The sequence below is a fragment of the Macrobrachium nipponense genome, chromosome 1, assembly GCF_015104395.2.
Source record: "Macrobrachium nipponense isolate FS-2020 chromosome 1, ASM1510439v2, whole genome shotgun sequence".
Classification (NCBI taxonomy): Eukaryota; Metazoa; Arthropoda; class Malacostraca; order Decapoda; family Palaemonidae; genus Macrobrachium; species Macrobrachium nipponense.
Window position 1 is genome coordinate 112,531,146 of NC_087200.1, and position 22,731 is coordinate 112,553,876.

Consider the following 22,731-nt stretch of genomic DNA (forward strand, 5'->3'; position numbering starts at 1 on the left):
GGCGACTACTATGACTTCATGAGCCTCAACTTTGAAGGAGGGAAGCACCTTCACCTGAAGCTGCGAGTGTGAATTTATCATCACATTTCTCAAAAAGAATGAAATGGTATTCATTGACATCACACGAGAGGGATTTCACTAACACCATTAATTATTTGCTGATCCTCAGATCTTTTCTGTTCTTAGAAGATAGTCGTGAAGAGCTCTGACCGGACATAGAAGCACCTCTTCTTCCTCCAGGCTAAGTATGTCCATTAAGCTCTTTATGGTGAATGAGCAAGGCCAAGGTCTGAAAAAGTCTTCATCTTTTCACGAGGAATCTCAGAGAAAGAGAACAGACAGCATTTCCCTAAGAGAAACCTATTCTTTTGTCAATTGCTCGCTTACCCGTTTTGCAGTCGCTAAAGCCACCAAAAAGGTCTTTTGGGTGATGTCTTTCAGAGAAGCTGAATGAAGGGGGCTCAAAGGGGGGACACAAAAGCAACTTCAATACTACATCAAGATTCCAAGAAACTATACCAGGGTTCTTCGGCTTGGATATCTCAAAGGATTTATAAGGTCAGAAATATCTAGGTCTGAATGAAAATTGAGGCCTTTGTGCCTAAAAAATTAACTCAACATCGACCTATACCCCTTAATGGTCGAAGGAGACAACTTTCTTGAAGTCTTCAGGAAGAATAAAAAGTCTGTGACCTGCGCTAAAGAGGTCGCAGACAAAGACATGCTAATTTTTCTACACCAGTCCCTGAACACCTTCCACTTCAGCTGGTAGAGCTTGTTAGTAGAAGCTAGTCTACATTAAGCAATGGCTCTCAAAGCTTCCTTTGAAAAGCTGAAGCGTGTCAGAGCTAGAGCGGACAACCCTTTGTGGAATCTGTTGGAGTGCTGCTGTCTGAGTAGTGACTGTTTTTGTGAGAGGAGTCTCGGAAAGTCCTCAAGCAGTCGAAGCAAATTGGGGAACCATTCCTTCCTTGGCCAGAATGGGGCCACTAGGATCATGGAGATATTTTCGTGAATTGCAAACTCAGTGATCACTTCTCTGATCATTGCAAATGGAGGAAATGCATACACATCCAGCCCCGACCAGTCTATCAACATCGCATCCGTTGCCCATGCTTGAGGGCCCAGGACTCGAGAGCAAAATCTGGGTGGGCGGTGATTTTTCACTGTTGCAAACAGATCCACTGATGGTGTTCCCCAAAGTCTCCACAGTGCATGGCAGACTTGGGAATCCAGCATCTACTCCGTCGTCAGGACCTGATTTCTCGACTTAGTTCGTCCGCAAGAATGTTCATCCTTCCCTGAACAAACTGAGTGAGAAGGGTTACTTGATTCTGTTCTGCCCAGAGAAGCAGGTCCTTCGCTGTCTGATATAGGGTATAGGAATGAGTCCCTCCTTGCTTCCGGATGTGTGTCAGGGCCGTTGTATTGTCCACATACTAGTATACTGCCACCATCCTCCCCAATACCAGATAACCGAAATATTGGAGATTGAGAGAAATTGCTAGAAATTCCTTCACATTTATATGAAAGGCTTTTTGATCTGATGACCACAGTCCTGACACCTTCTTGTTTCCCAGAATGGCGTCCCACCCCAGATCCGATACGTCTGAGTAAAATCTGAGGTCGGAGTTCAGCGGTCGAAGAGACTTCCTTTCCTGAAGTTTTTCTGCGGACTACCACCACGTCAGGTCTTCTTTTATTTTCTGAGAGATGTCTTTTATTTTCTGAGAGATGGAGAAAACAAAGGAGTCTAGTTGTGTTTTCCTGCACCAGCACACTTTCAGGTAAAATTGAAGAGGGCGCATGTGAAGTTGCGACTTTTCAATCATAATCCCCAATTGAGTCAGAAGTTGTAGTTTCCTTAAGTCCTCCGTGCACTTTGTCTCTGATTGAGACCGGAGAAGCCAATTGTCTTGATAAAGAGACATGTTGATACCTAATAGATGCAGCCATTTACTAAGAGGAGCAAGCACTCTTGTAAAAACTTGAGGACCCAACAACAGACCGAACAGAGTGCCTGAAATTGATCCTTGTTTCGGAAGACAAAGCGAAGAAATTTCTTGGAATCTGGGTGAATCAGGATGTGGAAATAACTGTCTTCCATATAAAGTCAACATCCAATCGTCCTGCTGTAGAGGGGATATTACTAATGTGTTGGTCTCCATTCAAAAGTCTTTATCACAAACTTCTTCAAATCACTGAAGTCTAAGACCAGTCTAAACACCCCTGAAGACTTGGGGGACTACAAAGAGTGGGTTGTAAAACCCTTCAGATGTGGTATTTAAAACTTCTGCTATCACTCCCTTTCATAAGGGAGCGTTCACTTCTTGGGAAAGGGCCAAAAATGTTTCGGATTCTGGAGGGTACGCTGTCAACGCTATAGGTGGAGATGATAGCGGAGGCTTCTCTATTAGAGGAACTGGATAACCCTCTTTCAATACCTGGATGACCCAGGGTTCTGCTCCTCTGTGGCTCCACTCCTCCCAAAACAAAAGGAGCCTGGAATCAACTGGGGTACGGAGGACTAGCGAGTCACTTCTTGGAGTTTGTCTTGGTTGGAACATTCTTGTTGGATCTGTAGGTAGGTCACAAGTTGGTCCTAGGTCTAGATTGCAATTTACCTTTTCCTCTCTGAAAAGATTGTGGCTGTAAAGAGAAGAGGATCCTGCTGTAGTTGAGGCCGAGTCCTTTGGTATTCTAGTAGACAGAGATAATGAGTCGGTCGTGGACTTTTCCTGCAAGTCTGACAAAACATCCATTACCGTGGGCTGAGATAACAGACGGGCCTTATCCAGGGAAGCCAATATCAATGCTGATTTCTGAATGGAAGTCACCCCTTTCAATGCAAATGAGCACCAAAGTTCCCTCTTCTTCAAGATACTCATAGAGAAAAGGGAGGCTTACTCGTCAGACCCATCCCTCACTGCCTTGTCAGTACATGATAAGACTCCTAGCCAGTTCAACGACATGACAAAGACTCCTAGTCAGTCTGACGACATGACAGACTCCTAGCCAGTCCAACAAGAATTCTTCTGCAAGAGCTGGGCAGTCCTCGATTTTCCTGGCTAACACTCCCACGGTCCAATCAAGAAAGCCCAACTTCCAACAACTTTAATAGGTTCTTCACAAGATGGTCCATCTCGGAAGAAGAGAAACAAGTCTTTGCTGACAAAAAGGCAGAGAGTCTCGAGGAATCCACTAAGGCAGAGAAGTCACCCTGGGAGGTGGCAGAAACTCCCAGGGAAGTAGTTTCCTCTGTAGCATAAAACCTATGTCTCTTCTAAATAAGTTTAACAGGAGGAAACGCTCCCTCTTGCAAGCAAGCCATTCAGCCACCCCCTGAAGCACCTTCTTAGAGGATGAAGACAAAACTAACTTAGGAAAGCCTAGACTATCGATGATTTTTTCCCCAAAAGGAAAGTTGGCACTGGAGAAGCAGGAGATGCAGGTTCAAAGAAGTTGGAGAAGTTTGACAGGAAGAACTTTAACAAAAGACGAATAGATCGAGGAAGGAGCTAAATCTTGGTCTATTTCTTCCTCCTCAGACGAAATTGGAGACAAGGATCCTTAGTGGGAGTCTCCGAAGGTTTCTTCATATAGAAATCCATCAAGTCCTTTAGTTACTGCTTAATTGGTGCTAAAGCAGGGTCTTCTTGTACAGAAGGAGCAGATGTAGATGGGCACTCTCTATCTGGTGCCAAAAGGACAGAAGCAGGTGCCAAAACAGCTGCTGTGGGCACTTGAAAGTTGGGAGCAGGCACTTCGTAGCTGGAATCGGGCGCCTGGGTGCCTGAAACAGGGAGCCTGTATGCCGAACGCCCAGAAGAGGCAGACATACAAACAGGAGAAGGCGCCTGGTGTCTGGAAGTTGAAGGGCGCTTGGGAGAATGAGCCAGGTGCTTACTAGAAACTGTAGAACTTTCTTAGGGTCTCTTAGGGGGATCCAAACCAGAGAGAGACTCGGGACTATCCCAAGACTTAAGGGGGCCGGCCGGAACCCCTATATATGGAGGTATAGGACGAAAAATGCAAAGTCATGAAAAAATTCATGGAGCTTCATATGGCAATTGAGAATACGTATACGAAATATTTCGTCAAAATTCCTCTTACTTTCGTAGTTACAGGGTAATTAGTTAACGTAACTCAATAAGCCTAAAACATTGATCCGTACAAGAAAATGCAATATTTCTTCTATTATCGTAAATTTTTATAATTATTGTCAAAGAAATTGGGAGCAATGGCATCTGTAGACATTCCCCGAGTCGAGAAGGAGACTTCAGGCTCAAGCTACCAAGTCCAGTCCTGATTTAGTGCGATCACAGACGTCAAGTAGTCTACACGTTCCATTTCACGTCTGACATTCGCCTGCTTTCACGTATGTTTATGTATGTTTCGGCAAGAATTTCATCATGCCAATGAGGAAAAGACAAGGGAAACATCTCGCTAACATACAGACGAAGAAAAATTGCTCAAGTATTATTACAGAATATCATAATATATGCGTAGTTAGTGAAGAGAGAGGGGAGGGTTGCTTAGTAACGCCCCCGTCTTGCTTGACAGCACACGTCACACTGTGCCTAAGGCTACGATCTTTGAGCAAAGAGATCTTCATTTATGATAAATAACAAAGTTTTGGTTTTTTAATACCCAAAATGGAATATGAAATTCATAATAATCATGATTTATTAAATTGCTTTGTTAAAAAAAAGTGTACGCCTTCGAGTTTCACCTCTTGACATTCTCTTGCAATTACGTTTGTTTATCTTTGTTTCGGGCAAGAATTTCATCATGCCAAAGAGGAAAATACAAGGAAAACATCTCGCTAACACACAGAAGAAGAAAATTCGCTGTAATAAGCAGAGTTAGTGAAGGGGAGAGAGAGAATTGCGTAGGAAGGAGTGCCCCATCTTGCCTCAAGCAGTGCCCCAGGCTGCGATATATGAGCAAAGGGATCATCATTTAAGATTAAATTATGATAAATAAAATAGTTTTGGTTTATTAATACACAAAAAACAAATATACATTCATAATAATCATTATTTATTAATATTGTCTTTATAGAAATACGAAGGAAAACTTTGAACGCCCGTATCTCAAAACTATACTTATTGACCTTCAAAATCTATCTTCTCACTTAGTTTTAAAGCTATAACATTGGAATTTGGTATATAACTCAGAAAGACATTATAGAACAATCAAATAGAGCCCTTTTTTCCAATTTTTGTTTCGTATTTTTTTAATAAATTTTTTTCTCCTGATTTATAGGGTTTATTTTTTGACCATATTGAAAAATTCATATCTAGCAAAAAAATGACTTTTAGAAAAAACTCTCCATTCGATTGGAGGTCTACATCAGGTCTATATATGGTAGTAATCCCAGGCCTTAATATTAAATATCAAGGGAGGAGATAGAATTTGAAAAATGGTTATTTTCGGGATAAATCACCCTGGCGTCACAAAACCGAAGGTCAGAGGCGAAAATCATATGCGGTTTGGAGATGTCCCAAGTCACCTTATTAAGTGGTATGAACATCAAAGTCCTGTCCTTAAAAAAGGGCATTAGCCGGCCGGCCCCCTTAAGGTAATGAGACGACCTGTCCATGGCCAGTCTCAAACCTGCATGAAGGCCAAGGGCTAGTGCTAACTTCCCTGTGCTTCTTTACAGGGGGAGGAGAAGTATCGGCAGGTGTCCCATGCCTCTTCAAAGGATGAGACACTGATGAGCATCATTGCTGGTGCTTCCTGTCTGGAGATGAGTCTTCCAGGTCCGTTAACAGATGGTTGGCACTAAAAGAGACGCCTTTCCAATGGCGCTCTGTCGATGCCTGAGGTTGGTCACTAGGCTCAACAGAGGGGGTGACTGCTCGTGGGCAAATCCCACTGGCCTCACTTGGACCTCTGGTATGTCTTCTCCCTGGTGCAGGGGAGCAGGACAGGGACCTTTGTCTAGGAGCACCAGTGGCAAGAACAGCCACCTCCTCTGAAAGCACTACATTATCACTAGGCACTGCACTGACATTATGCACTTCTAACACATTAGCACTGAGAGACAATTTCTCCATGAAGCATCTCAAAGAGGAACCTAATTCCGTTATTGCATTAGCAAGGAAATCAAATTTCTTGTCAAACTTTGACTCTAGATTGGCTACGGTATCCGGTTTAGAAGTATGGGAGCCTGGAATCAGAGTATTAGGCAAAGGAGTATGAGGAGTAAGGATTGGAGATATTGCAGGAGGAAGAGAAGAAACAGTAACTTTAGCTACTTCAGCAACTACCAAAGAAGCCCTAATTACAGTTCTCAGAGCTGCCTTTCTTATCTTATCCCTGTCAAGCTTTTCTAAATGCACTTCCAAGGTTTTCCATTTATACCCTCTTCCAAATCCTTAAATTCTGGGCAGGTTAATTCTATCGAACAAGCCTGGCTCCTACATTCAACACATTTAGAATGAGAGTATGCAAAAATTTTGTAAGTCTTGTCCTACAACCCTCAGAGTAATATCTGATATTAGAAGTGCTGGAATATAACATGATGTCTAATCCAAAGCTAACAAAAAACAAACCACCACAAAATGAATACATCACTAAAGCATGGAATAATAAACTCAAAAAATGATGAGACGACTGCCAAAAACTACCGTTGTTACCTGGGGGGCCGGCAGAAAAAACTTTCAAACAAGGTGGTTAGTTGACTACCGTCTGGTTGGTGGGAGTCCTGCCTGCCCAGATGTAAACATTCCAATTTCCTTTTGGCCCAGGTATCAGATTGAGGGGTGGCATGAGGTGGACATGAAATGTACTGTAAAAGAACCTCAGCTTTGTATAGTTAGGAAAAATACAATTTACATACTCTAAAAATCTTTTATTTGTTCCTACGATACAAACCATTGGTCCTTTACGTCAGAAAGACCCAATCATTGGGGTGAGGAATCTGAGTAAGTCTCTAAATTGACTGGAGTTAGCCACACCTGGGTTCCTCTTCCCAGCTATTACAGCAAGGAAAAGTACTGTGGCTCTGATATATTGATAGGAGTAAAGGAACTGCATGAGCAATTGTCAGACATCTGGGCCTTCTCACATGAGTGAGGTAAATATAATCTCATACAAGAATAGGATAGGATGAATCTAAAAGTCAAGAGACAGTAAGGCAAATACAAGTTGGGTTTGTCTTATTGTCAGGGTCTCCTTCCCCCCACCCTCCTAGTGGAAGGAGTGGGCCTGCTCCTATAAATCTAAAACAGAAAAATAGAACGGGTGCTCGATGTATAAACTTACTTGCATCAGCCGCCACTTCCACTATGTCTCAGCTCAAATCCACTCTCTGCCAAAAGGAAGAGGAGGAGGATGGAGAGAAGGAGCAGGAGAGCCCAGTCACTCACGCAGTCATTCTCACTTCCACAACCAAACATCTTAGGCGAGATGCAACTTGTCCTGTTACACAATTTGTTGAGCTGCCACCACAGGTCCCAAGGAAAGTGTCTCCAAGGACTTATGGGCAATGTCCCAAGGTAGAAGAGGTAAAACTGGGCTGTCGAGACCACAGTCCTATTTTCAACACTTGAGGAACTGACAGATTCTTCTGTAATGATAGGGTTGGAACACTGCCCCTGACTTTGTGAGCTCTCAGAAGGATCATCTCACGAAGCCAGAAAGAAATTGTGTTCTTGGACATTTCTTTCTTGAACGAGCCAGTGCTAATGAAGAGCTGTCAACACTCAGGCCGGAGATGTCTAGTTCTCTTTAGATAGCACTGCAGCACTCTAACAGGACAAAGTAGCATCTTATCTGGATCACTACCAACAAAGCCCTCTAGGGAGGGGATCGTGAAGGACTCGAACTTGGCATCAGGACTGATGGGTTCTGAGTTTTCACTACTAAATCCAGGATGAAATCAAGCATAATTGATCCCCATTCCCTAGAGTATTTAACATCAAAAGAAAGTCCATGAAGTTCACTTACTCCCTTTGCCGATGTCAGGGCAAGCAAGAAGAAAGTCTTGAGGGTCAGATCATCCCAGTCTGACAACTCTCATAAAGGCTTGTATGGTGCACGAGTCAGGCTCCTCAAAACGAGAGTCACATCCCACGCAGAGGGCCTGAGGTCCCTGGGTGGGCAAGATTTTTCGCTTCTCATCAGCACAAAATCTCCAGTGAGGAGGAGATGTCTACATGTTTCAGCTGCAAGACTAAACTGATTGCAGCTCTGTAGCCTTTCCCAGCTGAAATGGAGAGAAGCTTCTCTCAGCAAACGAAGACAAGGAAGTCCTCAACCTGCTGAAGAGTGACTCTGACTGGAGAGAGACCCCATCTATGACACCAATCACAGAAAATGGCCCACTTTCCCTGGTATACCGCTGCAGAGGACTGTTTGAGGTATTCAGGCAGCTCTGTTGCTGTGCGGTGCAAAAAGCCTCTCATTCGCAAGAGATGCTGGATAACTGAGAAGACACAGTGACTACGTCAGGTTGACACCGCAGGTTGTAAATATTGAGGTTGTCCTACAGGTGTTGGAATGTGTCTTCTGCAGCTGCCCATGGGTCTAGCACAATGGAACAGAAAGACCTGAAGTTTTGTTGTGCCGGGTGGCGATCTATGACTGGGCACCCCCACAGTTCGAACAACCTCTCCGTGATGTCCCACTGAAGGGACCACTCTCACCCTATCACTTGATTCTGGTGACTGAGCTTGTCCGCCACTACATTCTTCTTGCCTGGAATGTATCTGGCTGACAGCTCTACCAAGTGAGCTACAGCTCAACTAAGTGAGCTACAGCCCACTCATGCACCTGCATTTGTCAACTGGTGTAGTAGGAGGGACACGGGACCCGCCCCTTTCTTGCTGACATATGCCGCTACTGTGTTGTTGTCTCTCATCAACACCATAGTGTCTCCCATCATTTGATCCTGAAACTCTTGAAGGGCCAGGGAGGCCACTTTGAGTTCATGGATATTGATGTGTGGATGCTTGTCAGCAAATCCCTCGGTCGATGCATCTGAGAACAGAAGCATGATGGGGGGGGTAGCAAGGGTACACCTAAAAGAGGTTCCTGTCATTCATTCACCAGTTTAAATCCTCTCTCTCTCTCTCTCTCTCTCTCTCTCCTCTGAGAGGAATGGGAAATGATTGATGGTCTTGAGACTGGGACCAATACTCCATTCTCCACTGAGAAAACAAAGGTGAAGCTGTCCATGAGGGACAAGCTTCCCCAATGATGGCAGGTGACCAACAATGACTTGCCATTAAAGTGCTGGCAGGAACAGCAGCGCTGCCTTCCTGAACCTGCTGATACGAGAGTCCATACGAAAGATTCTTAATGCTACTGGATCTACTATCAGCATGCCCAAGTACTTTATCCTCTGCTTGGGGATGAGATTGAACTTCTCGAGATTTACTACGACCCCTAGGCTGTAACCAAACTTGAGGAGCCGATCCCTTTCTTGAAGCAACTGCAAGCGGGAGCTCGTCAGGATGAGCCAATCATCGATACCTCAACAGACGTATCCCGTGTGAATGGACCCAAGCTGACACATGGGTGAACACTCACATGAACACCCGGGGAGCAGTTAAAAGCCCGAAACAGAGTGCCCTGAACTGGAACACTGTCTCCCCAAGGATAAAGAAAAGGTAATTGCGGGATGACAGATGAATGGGTATTCAGAAATACACATCCTTCAGATCCCCCGTAAGCACAAAGTCGTTCTCCCTGATGGAGGCGAGCACAGAGCGGGCAGTCTTCTTCGTGAACAATCAGGTGAACGAATCGGTTCAAGAGATAAAGGCCTATGATCGGTCTCCAACCAAACCACCTGAGGCTTTCTCTACAATAAAGATATGGCTATAGAAGCCTGGAGACCGATCCGACAAACTTCCACTGCGCCCTTCTTCGGCATGACGTGCACTTCTTGCTCGAGTGCATCATCCTCCGGCAAACCAGGAAGGAACATAGGTTAGGAGACAGACCAGATTGTTGGTAAAAGGAAGTAGATATCCCTCCCAAAGGACATCCAACACCCAGATCTTGGCTCATGTCCCTGTCATGTTGCCCAATGGCTCAACAAGCACCCCCAACCAATGGAAGCATCCTACCTTCTTCTTTTTTCCCTTGCCCCCTTTTCCAGATTGGAAAGAGGGTTAAAAGGGATTCGGTTGCACACCTTTCCTGGCAGAGGAAGAAGAAGGCTGGGCAACTTTGGTACTACACGAAGACCTGGAGGTCTTGGCCACTAGCTGGTGAACAAGGTGGTTGCTAACTTCAACCTGTTGCTTGTTAACCGCAGCATCTACCAACGCCCTAGGAAAGAGGGAGGCAGAACCCAACAATGGTCCACTCCTAAGGGTCAATGCCGACTCAGGACCTACAGACCTAAAGATCCGATTCAGAACAGCAGTGACAGCAGCCCTCTGCTTCAGCAACAGGTTCACTCACAGGTTTGCCATCTGGTGGGCAAAATAGTTGATGGCCTTACCCCCAGACTGGCACAGTCTACCAAAAATGGAGTCCTCTCAAGGGATGATGGCACCCGAGGATACCGTAGATACTGTGAAGGACCACAGATCCAGTCAGGAGACTGCCTGGAGGGCTCCCATGGTGGTAGCCTCCAGGTTTGCTGCCTCTTGCTGTGAGAGGAAGAACCTATCCAAAGCAAGCTGCTGCAGCAAGAGACCTGGGCCTAGACTAACCAGATCCGGGTCAACATACTTAGACAGTAAAGACCTCTCTGAGCGCATGTTAGAAATGCTTCTGGCAAAGCAGAGGAGGGGGAAGGATCTTCTCTGAGCAGTTCAAGCAAGGACCACCACAGCCCCACTAAAACCTTTGGCATGAAGGATGATCCACAGAAAAGACTGTGGCCCTTTCCCTATCATTGTGCTGACAGATCAGTGCGATAATCTCTGCAAAAGTCCTCTGTACCTCAGGGGTGTCTGCATCTTGGGGAAGACGACCCCAGAGTCCTTCCATGGTGCGGTTCACTTGAGTTACTCTCCCTGCAGGAGGGACAACCTTGGCAGACCCCTGGGATCCTTCCTTGACTACTCAGGTATACAACCAAGCCAATCTGACAACAGAGCCTGGGATACAAGACCTCATAGCCAAACTCTTGAAGAGCAACAAACTTGTCAGGGGTCCTGCAAAGATGGAGTACCAAGGAGACCCAAGGAGTGCCAAGCTGCTTATAGATCCGTTGCCTGGTGCTCAGCCACCAAACCTGAAGCAAAAGTCGGCTTAGTGTTGAAGACTCCTTTCTCTCCTAGGGAAAAGTTTCCCCCTTGGAGCGAGTGGAAGCCCCCCGAGAAGAGGTCGTCTTGACCCCTACCCTACCAATCTGTGCCCAACAAAGCAAGCAAAGAGGATGAAGGAGAGATCTCTCAGAAAGGGGAGACCACCAGAAGGGGAAGCTTACCGGGAGAGAGCAACAAGATCGAAGGGTCAGCTTCTAAACCTTCTAACAACATCTTAGCAGCCTTCCTCTGATACTTTCCTCCCAGTAAACTTCGCCCAAGAACAACACTCGGCACAAGTTATATCAGGATTACAATCATGTCCCCTGAAAGAGGTAGAAGGCATGAGGGTTCCACATCCTTACACATGGGCTTATCAGATTTGTGGGTTTGCATATTACACAATATCAAACACACACATATAGGGTAAACAACCGCGTGGACTGGCCAACTCACCAACTACTGCGGCTAGGCCACCCTCCGAAAAATGATATTGTTATGATACAATAAAGTTTGTTCATACTTACCTGGCAGATATATATAATCAAGTACCCACCCACCTCCCCTCAGGGGACAGTGGAAATAAAAATTATGAATAGAAAATGGGAATGGTTCCTGATACCCGCCTCCCAGCGGCGGGAATGGGTACTAACCACCTGGCCGACCACTGCGTGTGTCGGAAGTTTTTAAAATTCTGTCGGACTTCAGAAAATACAGCTATGTATATATCTGCCAGGTAAGTATGAACAAACTTTATTGTATCATAACAATATCATTTTGTTCATGAAACTTACCTGTCAGATATATATATAGCTGAATCCCACCTTTGGAGGTGGGAAGGGACAGAATAGAAGGATTTTGGGAAACAAATGCATGCAGATGATTTACATCTTGGTTCCACCTGTTAGCATAGCTGACGTCGTGATTACTGTCACCCAAGTCTGCTTCTGCTTTACTAGAGTTGCCAGCGAGGTAGAGACCTATAAAGCTGGTGCACTCCAGATGATCTGTCAACGGGGGCGTGACCACAATGTGACTAGACCATATTGACCATACCATGAGGGCTAAGAAGTAAAATAAATATATATATATATAATATATATATCACCACCTGACCAACCTAGCCAAAGTTAAGGTGTGTTAACTAAGGCTTAAGAGTTAATAGAAGTCGCCGTTGTCGGCGACTCAACTAAATTAAGACCTCTTCCTAACCATTTTCTACAGGATAGGATGAGTGGTACTTCTTGCCCCCAAGATTGTGTCTGTAGACACGTATGGCCCTAGCGAGCAGCAGATCTCATATGCCATCTTCACATCTCGCAGGGAGTGTGAAGTGAACACAAGAGTTGCTTCGCTAAAACATGGTACTCAGGATGTTGCTGAGTGCCATGCTCTGTTGAAATGCTTCCGAGGCCGCGCCCTCACCTCGTGAGCATTCAGATAAAAGATTTCAAATCTTTGTGCAAACACAATGAAGGAGCATTTTTGAAAGAACTCCTTAAACACTAAAGCCAGGGTGTTCTTCGATATGGGCAAGTCTGGTCTTTTTCGGAACACTGCAGATTGCAGAATGACTTCGACTTTCTTGAGTTTTATGTAGATAAAACTTGAGAGACCCGACAGGGCACATGACTCTCTCTGGCTCCTGCCCACTAACTTGTGCCATCCTTGCTTCCAAGCTCCTGGCCCAAGGACAAAACGGGTTTCCATTCTTAGGCCACAACGGAAGGCTTAGAGAGCACACCGCCTTGTGTTCTCTAAAGCCAAAACTTGTGACGATGGCTTAAAATCTCACTAACCCTCTTTGTCGTATCTAGGGTGGTTAGAAGAAGGCCTTCCTGATCACTGCAAGAAGTTAACAGGTAGGAGAGGTTCAAATGCTTTGACATCAAGAACTTCAGACTACGTCTAAGTTCCATATTGAAAGCTTCGATCTGACATGCACAGTCAGTCCGTCGGTACTAAAGTCAGGTGACCGACCAGTTGACCAGTCAGACGAATCAAGGACAGCAAGGCTGTACCCTGAAGACCATAAGGCACTATTCTTCCTGAAGGATGAGTGTCTGGACTGCCTGGGCGATTCAATCTAAGCAAACCTTGGGGTGTATCAACGCAACCCAACGTCGTCAGCGAATCAACTCCTGACTCGAGCTTCTGGTGCCAGGAGAAAGGAGCGAGGAGCAAAAAGGCGATTCAGTCCCGAAGGAAGAATGCCTGATAGTCCAACCTGGTCTCATGTTACACGATCATCGGGGGTGTATAAACGCAACCGACTTCGTCAACAAGAAACTCAGGGCTACTATATGTCGCCTGATCTCGCACGAGTGTCTGACTCTGAGAAAACAGATGAGACAAAAAGTAGATGGTGAGCGAGATTCGAGATTCCACAGAACTCAAAGATCGTGAAGGGCTTTGTTGTTTGACAGACGCAAATCTCTGAGCCCAAAGGCCGTCAACAACATATTTGCGTATTCTTTAATAGTTGTGACTGCCAGCTTATCCCATTCTTCAGACGGAAATGGAAGACGGTAATCTTATTCCTGTCAACATCTCGATAGCCTGAACGTAGTCAGACTCAGAGCGGAGAGGTTATAGGTTATAGGTACCTTTCGAGTTAAAGTAGACTGACTCTCTCGGAAAAGGTCCTTGGAAAGTGAACTAGGAAGTATGTGACCTCTGTGAATCCAGGATCCTGAAGGCCAATATGGGGCGATCAGTGTCATTGTCGCTCCCTGTGACGTCATAAATCCTCTTATTACATTTCCTAAGCGATTGAAAAAGGGGAAAAGATCTAAACATGCCATCCCCGTTCAATATCATAGGATGGCGTTTAATGGTACCGATCCCGGGAATCGAGAAGAATAAGGGAGCAGAGAAGAAGAAGCCTCTTCGTCCTCAACATATCGGAGAAGAATGAAAGGGCGTCCCTAAAGTCTCCACAACTCTCAACTTACTTCTAAAGAAAGATTGCACTCGGAAGTCAATAGTTGCTGCCGTCGATCGAGACGATTCGTACGGACTTTTGCAATCCTGTAACGAACCTCTAGAGGATCGTTACATTCTATGCCTGTTGTTATAATAGGCTCTTTCTCGTAAACTCGAACAGGGACAGAGAGAAGATACTTCTTAAGATATGAGAGAGCTGTGGAATATCAGAGTTGATCTGGATCACTGGTTCCCAAAAACTCGTTTCGAGGACTGGAGGGCCTACCGAATCGCTTTTACTTCTTTCAGATTAAGATCCAGGACATCTGAAACCCCTATCCAGATGTCCGGCACCTTCTTTTCTATCACTCAGGTGATAGACGCACTGAGAGATGTTCAGAATCATTCCTAGATCTTGAATAAATTTATTTCAGTTTCCCGGTAGGAAAAAAACTGTGGTCTGAATTGCAGTCTATTCGGAGAAACAAACTTCTTCAGGAAGGAAATGGTCCCCAGCAAGCTCATCCATTCCCTCCCCGAGTATGCTTACTTCCCTAATAAGGCTGCGCTTTGCCTAAGCAGGGGAGCATATAAAAGTGCAATGTTGCGGTAGACTCGTAGTTCTATACCGTGCGGTAACGAGCACCGAAAGGATTAAGAGATAACTCTGTTGAACATAGTAAGGCAAAACGAATGCAACGTTTATTCATTCACGTAAGAAATCCCCTCAATCTTAGGCTAAAGTCCGTGATTGTAGGACAGAGATACAGTTAGTCAGTCAATCCCGCAGGAGAGACGTAACCGCCAGCACAGAGATACGGTTAGTCAGTCAATCCCGCAGGAGAGAGAGACGTAACCTCCCGCACATGACAGCGCACAATCTGTTACTGGATCGGTTGGACTGGAGGACAGACACAGCGTGACAGCAGCAGCCAGCAGCTTACGAACGTCGTCTCTTAACTTTATGTCTGGGTTGCCAGCTACCCTATTATACAAAAGAATAGGTCTGTTATTTTTTGAGCAGAAAGACTCTCAAGCTGGTATATTTAAGTGAAACAGAAAACGCTAAATATATAGATGCGTTTGTGTCGTCAGAACACTACCATACAACGGTAAAAGATAAATCGGAAACTCCTGGAAGGCTGCAGGGAGTAACGATTAAATGTCCTTAAAATAGACAATAGACCTCTCGGTTGCCATCCGAAGAGGTAACTACAGCAAGCGTATATGACTTGAACCAACCAAAAATAAAATAACGCAAGGTAAAATATGAAATTATATCACAAAGTTTGTTCATACTTACCTGGCAGACATATATATAGCTGAATTCGGAAATACAGCTACATACATATCTGACAGGCAAGTTTCATGAACAAAACTTAAGAGAATCGAAGCAGTCAGCTCAAGCTTCTTATGTTATTGGACATAAGTGTTCATTGACGTAGTCTACAAGTCTATTTCTTGTACGAGTCTGCGAATGACGAATGAGAGCTCTTCCGAATCTTATCAATAAGCTTATTCGCTTACGCAATATCAAGTTAATGAGATGTTTGTCAATGAGAACTAACCCATTTACGGGACAAAGAGATATTTTGTCAATGAGGGGGCAGATACCCACTTACTTGACAAAACGATAGTTTATTGTCAATGGGGGAAAGTCACTGAATTGACAAAACGTAATCCAGGAAGTCGAGCATTTTATTTTCCCGATTCCCGTCTCAAACGATGTTCAATTCGGCAGCGTAGTCCCGACTAGAAACTAACAAAATCTATCATCTGAAAAACCCTTTCAGATGGGCTAAAAAGCTTGCAAAATTATCCTGGGAAGAGGAAGAAACTCTCCAACCAGCTTCCTCTCCCGTATCACAACTAATGCCTGCTAATGCTTAAAATTTATTGGCAGTATGGCAAAGGAAGTCCTGTCTTGCGCTTTCCTGAAGAGCGTCCTTTTGATGAGTGCCTTTGCAAGAATCCTACTGAACGTGTTGCCGAGAGTCCTGACGTGCAGGACATCGAGCCTTTACATAACCCGTAACTGCCTTATCGCAAAGTCTTGACTGCGGTAGAGAAAACGAGATCTTCCCTTGAGCTTTCCTTAACTCCATCCACCTTTGCGAAAAGCAATATAATATTGACAAGAGACCTCTTGAATTCACGAAACCCGAGGTCTTGCTGGGTTTCGAAGACGAAGTTGTCTGTTCACTTTAAGCTTCCTCCGAAGCACTGCTTACTTCACATTCTTTGCATGTGAGGTATAAGGTATCACCGAAGGTAGAGGTAAAAATTCTTGAGGCCCAAATCGTAAACAAGAGCTTGAAGAGTTCAACAGAAACGTTCAGCCAGGCGACACACCTGGCGTGCGCTGGCGCGCGCGCTCGGTGTCCACTGGCGAGCAGCAAGCACGCTCGGCGTCCATTGGCGCGCGCGGCGCGCGCTCGGTATCCACTGGCGTGCGCTCGGCGTCCACTGGTGCGCGCTTGGCGTGCGCGCTTGGTGTGCACCCGCGCGCGCCTGGCGTCCATCCGAACGTCCCGTCCAAGCCGAGCGTCAAAAGAAGCGTGCAGAAAAGCGTCACGCTCCTGACAGGCGTCAAAACAAGCGAGATACATCTCGGAGAGAAATCCGACTGCACGAAACAGTCTCAGGAGAAGGGTTGATCGTGTGAGAATACGAGGGGCGAGGGAACGCCTTCTTATTCTCACAGTAACAAAGCTCGGACGTCCGCTCTCAAAAGCGTCCTGCTACTAAGACTTCTTTTTCATATTTCTCGGTGGAAAGACGTACACGTGATCAGGCGACGTTCGCCTTCTTACTTCTCACTGGAACGCATAACGAGAGAGAGAGGACGTGAAGCGTCCTCTTCTATAACGCTTCTATTTAGAGGGCGCGAGTCCTTCCGAAAGCTCCAACCCCTGCGCGGGGAGGACGCTTCGGAGGACGAGAAGCAATCCTTCAGGATTCATGCACGTGCACGCACTTAGGCAGTTCTGGGGATTTTTCATCAAGAAACTGCCGAAGGCACGCCAGATCGGTGGGGTTCCTCGTAACCCTCCTTCGGCTTTCGACATGCTCTCTCCCCGGGTCCTGGGAGTCAAGCAGAGGTCCCGGCCTAGAGGCGAAATAAGGCCGATCTGACGCACCCTCCACTAAACACTTAAGACACTTCCCACTATTGCTCTCTAAAGCAAGCACTTTCGATTTCGTCTAAGATACGAATCGAAAGAGTATTAGAGAAAGGGCAATAACCTCTACAGACACTGTTTAGGGCCCGAAGGCAACATTACAGGGTTATGAGAAACAATACATAAGTAGCACTCTTCACAACAATGAAGGAGAGCGATCACCTCTCGCAGACATATTCATAACCCGTAGGCCATACTACAGGGTTAGGCAAAAAAAAAGTCTACAGGAAGGTTAGCAGGTTCACTACCCTGACTTTTGTTTACTGATTAATTGCGTACATACGAATCATACGTTTTCCTTACGGAATTAGACATGTTTACTGATTAATTGCGTACATACGAATCATACGTCTTCCTTACGGAATTAGACAAAGTCTCACACTCCTTACATGACAAATCTCAACAAAGAAGCAAGACTCATACCCCTCGTGCATACCAAGTGCGGATCTACCGAAGCTTTCGGTAGCCACACCCTATCTTTGCAGACAACACCCTCTGAAACTAGCCTAACTAGATTCAGATATCTTATGCAAAAATGAATCAAATTCAAATCAATTTAAGATAGCGTATGCCTAGCCACAAATCCAAGTAAATAAATTAAAAGACAATTAGGATACTTAGCGGCAATGAAGTTTCCAAAATCTAAGACGGAGGTACTGGAAACAGGTGTTTCCAGCACCGGCGACAGAAAAATTACGAATAGAAAATGGGAATGGTTCCTGATACCCGCCTCCCAGCGGCGGGAATGGGTACTAACCACCTGGCCGACCACTGCGTGTGTCGGAAGTTTTTAAAATTCTGTCGGACTTCAGAAAATACAGCTATATATATATCTGACAGGTAAGTTTCATGAACAAAAGTACTTTTAACACATCCTGACACCGGAGATGGTCATCAGTCATGAGTAGTTGGTGGTGATAACAGGAGCTCAAGACCTCTACTCTCCTTTGGAACTACTTAAGTATTTTCTCGAAAGTTAGAAATTAAGGCCATATTTTAGGATTTAAACAGAGGGTAATGAAAAGGGTGGCCAACGCAGTGCCCACAACCCCAAAACGCTTTCGAAGTTTTTACTTACAACTCCAAATATTTAGAAGATTGACGCCACCTCGATGTTTGCGGAGTCGCTTGTGCCAACAAACTTCCTATTTCCTGTGCTAAATCCGCACACCACTTGTACCCATAGACGTTGGGGCACTTTCATCACAACAATCAAAACCCCGACCTCTAACCAGCACTTATTCGTACTTATTCAAGGGGACTACGGCATTCTTTGTGGCGTTTTGCACTCTTCAATTGTTTATCAGTGTTGTCAATTGGTATGTGTTTACCCTCCAAACTGGGTATAAGACTTACACAAAACCGGGGAAATAAGTGAAATAAGTGTATCAATTTGTAGTATATATACATATTACAGCAATTTTATCATTATTGCATTACTATGACAACTAGAATTCTTGGAAACAGTTTGTAAATGCATCGGCGTATGTGTGATGCTCCACTAGATTGACAACAACAAGTCATCTTTCCTCGCATCGTCTGCTCGTAAGTATACATCCTAAATATTTGTAATTTTTCGGGGTTAATTTGGTTGCAAAAAAGGGATAATAGACATGAATTAAATAAACATTTTGAAGTAAAGTTAAACTGAATAATGAGTAAAGTAAACAATTAAGGGAATAAAGCTTTGCACCTCATAATCAGTGTTATCGTCTGCTGCTCGTAACTGTGTTTGTGGAGAGAGTACTTAGGAACCAGGAACAGCAACGTGGTTCAAGTGCAATGTGGAGTAAATTAAGACCAAAATGTGTATACTAATTACAATCAAATAAGCACTGTGGGGTTTCAGTTGTGATGGCAGGAAGGATAAAACCACCGATTACAAGGTAAAAATGAATTCAGTTCAAACCATGACCCCGGGAATAAAAAGTTTCATACTTTCACTAATATAGGCAACAAAATGTTTTATTGTGCTGATTACAACTGCAATCTTGAGTAAGATTAATAAACGTTACATATATACACTAACATTGTTCAAATGAGTGCTGGGAAGGCTGGGAAAGATGGTGGATTGTCCGTGGTTAGACCGGCCAGCCACACGATTGCCGCCATATTGGATTTCAAAACTGCCTTGAAAACATATTTTACGAAGAGCTCACATGCTTATTTTAGCTCGTATGGGGTTTTCATATATCAGTTTATGTTGACGAAACTTCAATCTTTTGAATGGTATGCTTAAAGTTGTAATTGTATTCTTGTTTCACCAATTCAATATCAGGTGAATAAGGCTTAGCCAGCACGATGACGATGGATCGTCCGTGGTTGTTTACCCTATACACAATCCAAAACAAGAAAGATCCCCTGGGGAAAACAGCTTAACAACGATCAGTCAGAGCGCGAAGGAATACAAATCTGTAACAGAAGACAGCTGAAAGCAAGTTGGAATGTTTACATCTGGGTAGGCGGGGATTGTTTCAGAGGTTCATTTTTTTTAGCAACTGAGTACTTTAGAGATATTGGGCAACTCCCTTATATTCTACAATTTGCGGAACCACAGTGGGAAAGCAGGGTTTTTGAGGAAAGGAAATGCATAACAAGTGAAATATGTACAAGGATGGATGTAACATAACCTGACCTAGGCGGTTAGGTGCTTAACTTAAAATTAACATTGGGCATCAGGACCTTCACCTCCCTGGATTTTTCACATAACCTAACCTAGGGTGTTCGGGTCTTACTGAAATGACTAAGAACTGAAGCTAGTTTTTTAATATAAAACCTGAATTCCACAAACCCACCTATAGCAGTGACCACTTAACTTTGCAGTAAGCCCCACCCACCGCACACTAGTGATTGGCTAGTTCTCGAAGGGGGAATGACGTCACACTAGTTAAGTCCAAACGATTACCAGTATGGATTTGACTCCGTTCGGTGATGTTTTAATTTTGTGCATGAATCATGACACCACAGAATTGAGTTCCTGGAGTTGTGAAGTAAGCAACTGATATCTCCAATAAAAGTTATATAAAATCATATATCATTATGAAGATAATTTTGTCTGTACACAGCTCTGTTTTTTTACCATGCGAAGCCTAAATACACATGCATTTTGCTTCTGTTTTTAATTGGTGTTGGCATGCATAAGCGAAACGACATAAAACACATTAATTGAAATTACACAGACTTATGCAGTCAGTTCCAATGTTAGGGTATTGTGTAATTCATCATAATCCAGCTTGTCAAATGCTGATATCATTGAGAGATTAGGCCTACATGTTAATTTCTTATATTTTGAGGCAATGACAGGACATAAGCCTACCCATCAATTTCTTAGGTTTTGAGGCAATGACAGGGCATAGGGCTCCACGTCAAATTCTTATATTTTGAAGCAATGTCAAGATATAGGCCTTCACATTAAATTCTCATACGTATATTGAGACAGTGACAGGGCATGGGCCTAAACTTCAATTTCTTATTGCAAAAAGTTTTCTACCAGTATTTGTTGGAAGTAGAGTAGCTATTAATCAATATAGCAGTTTCAACTCCACGATATATAATATATAAGCATAAAGTGGAATGTACGTACATGTATAAGCAAGAACACAGACACATACAAGCGTGGATGGCCATAGTAACTATGATGCCACTTATGCCACAGAGAATAAAAGTAAAACTTGTGGTTGTGTAGCCAATATCTCACAAAGATCAATCTTAGGACTGTCTCAGCTTTACACACAACTGTCAAACTGCTCTCAATGAACTATATTGAAAATATATTTACTAAAAGGATAGCAAATTATATTACTGTGTTGAGTACCTCTAATGCTGCTGTAGCATTTCTATGAAAATGAAGGTTATGGTAGGAAGGTATCATAAGATACTTAATGAAATCAGAACAATACATAATAGCTGAAAAGTTATGTATGTATGAGATGGTCCTAACCAGTCTGCAAGTAACTCACTTGGTTTTTGGGTCCATTTTTGTAGATTACCCTGTTGATTGTCCAAACCAGTCTACAAGTAGTTCATAAATCGCTTGTGTTGAAGACATCTTTGTAGATTACCCTGTTGGACACAAGGATGCATATGAGTTAGTGAGTAAGTCTCTCTCTCTCTCTCTTATTCTGCAATGTTAGGATACCATATGAAAAATTTTCAAAGACAGTACAAGCACCATAACAGCAGAAAAAAAAAAAAAAAAAAAAAAAAAAAAAAAAAAAAAAAAAAGAATAACCACACTACAACAAGAACCCCGATAAAACAGCTGAATATAAGATAGGCCTATAATCCAAATATCATAAGCTGCGTAAACAGACAAAAAGACATAAGACCTTATAGGTCTATGTAATTTTTTATGATCCTATTATTTCAAAAGGAAATAATGTCCTTAAAAAAAGTCTCGGCAATTTATATTCAAAATGACTTGTACAGCCTGCCATACTGTATATTCTGGTTTTGTAGCGTGGTCACTAATTGTCATCCCTCTGAATGCGTAAATGATTCCAATGAAATAGATTTAAGACTATTAAAACATAGCAAAATTTTCTGAAATCAATATGAAATACTGTTTGCATAACTCTGAGAAAGTCTGTGTTTAAATTTAGAATGGTGAACATGCTTGACAATATCATATGTTAATTACCATTGTCCAGAGATTCAAGTGCACCAATTCAAATGCAGGCATTCCCTGTGTCACATCTGTATTCAGGTGAACCTCATTTACGAAACAAAATTGCAGCAAAGCGTAAAACTTCTGACTTCATTCATATTTCCCTGTGTTTTTACAATTTTTATGGAGATGTGTATTATGATTTTATTTTGGGGGATAACGTAATATTTCCTTTTGATAATCAGCACAACGTATTTTAGTTTGGCAAAACAACCATTTCAAAATTAATGAAGATGAAAAGAACCACAGGTTAACCAACTTTTTAAAACTATTTCCAACTAGTCAGCTTCAAGGAATGGTCGTGACATTATCAGTATGCGGGGCTTAACTGCAAAGCAAGCTGGACTTTGCTATAGGGTTGTGAGTGATGTCCCACAGGCAGAATGGGTCTAGGCAGTCTGACATCTCCAGACATCTGCCCTCTTTAACCATACTACTAAAAAGTTGCTCCAAAATAGTACTAGGAAAGGTCTCTCACCCGTGACTTTATATGCTCTTGCGTGAACTGTACGACTGTCCACTTTGCCATGAGAGTTAAGATCATTTGGTTACTGCATAAAACACGATAACCTAGAAAGGTTGTTTCTGGACACCCTTCCTTGTGCTTACTGGTACCAATAGAGTTGCCAACACTCTGGCCTAAAAGCATCTCGTCCAGGTCACCACCAATAGCCCCTAAGGAACCGAACCAAAACAACTCTGACCTGGAATGGAATTGGATAGAAATTTAAACCAAAGG

General features: G+C 43.7%; 1 long non-coding RNA gene across 3 annotated transcripts in view; it reads right to left on the reverse strand.

The window, feature by feature from the left end:
- LOC135219566 (uncharacterized) overlaps positions 1-22,731 on the reverse strand; it is a 64,382-nt gene that overhangs the window by 40,484 nt on the left and 1,167 nt on the right. For all 3 annotated transcript variants that reach the window (XR_010315464.1, XR_010315463.1, XR_010315462.1), the window contains exons 2-3: positions 22,471-22,696; positions 21,286-21,388 (exon numbers count right to left, since the gene is read on the reverse strand). This is a non-coding gene — a long non-coding RNA (uncharacterized LOC135219566). The remainder of the gene's footprint in view (positions 1-21,285; positions 21,389-22,470; positions 22,697-22,731) is intronic.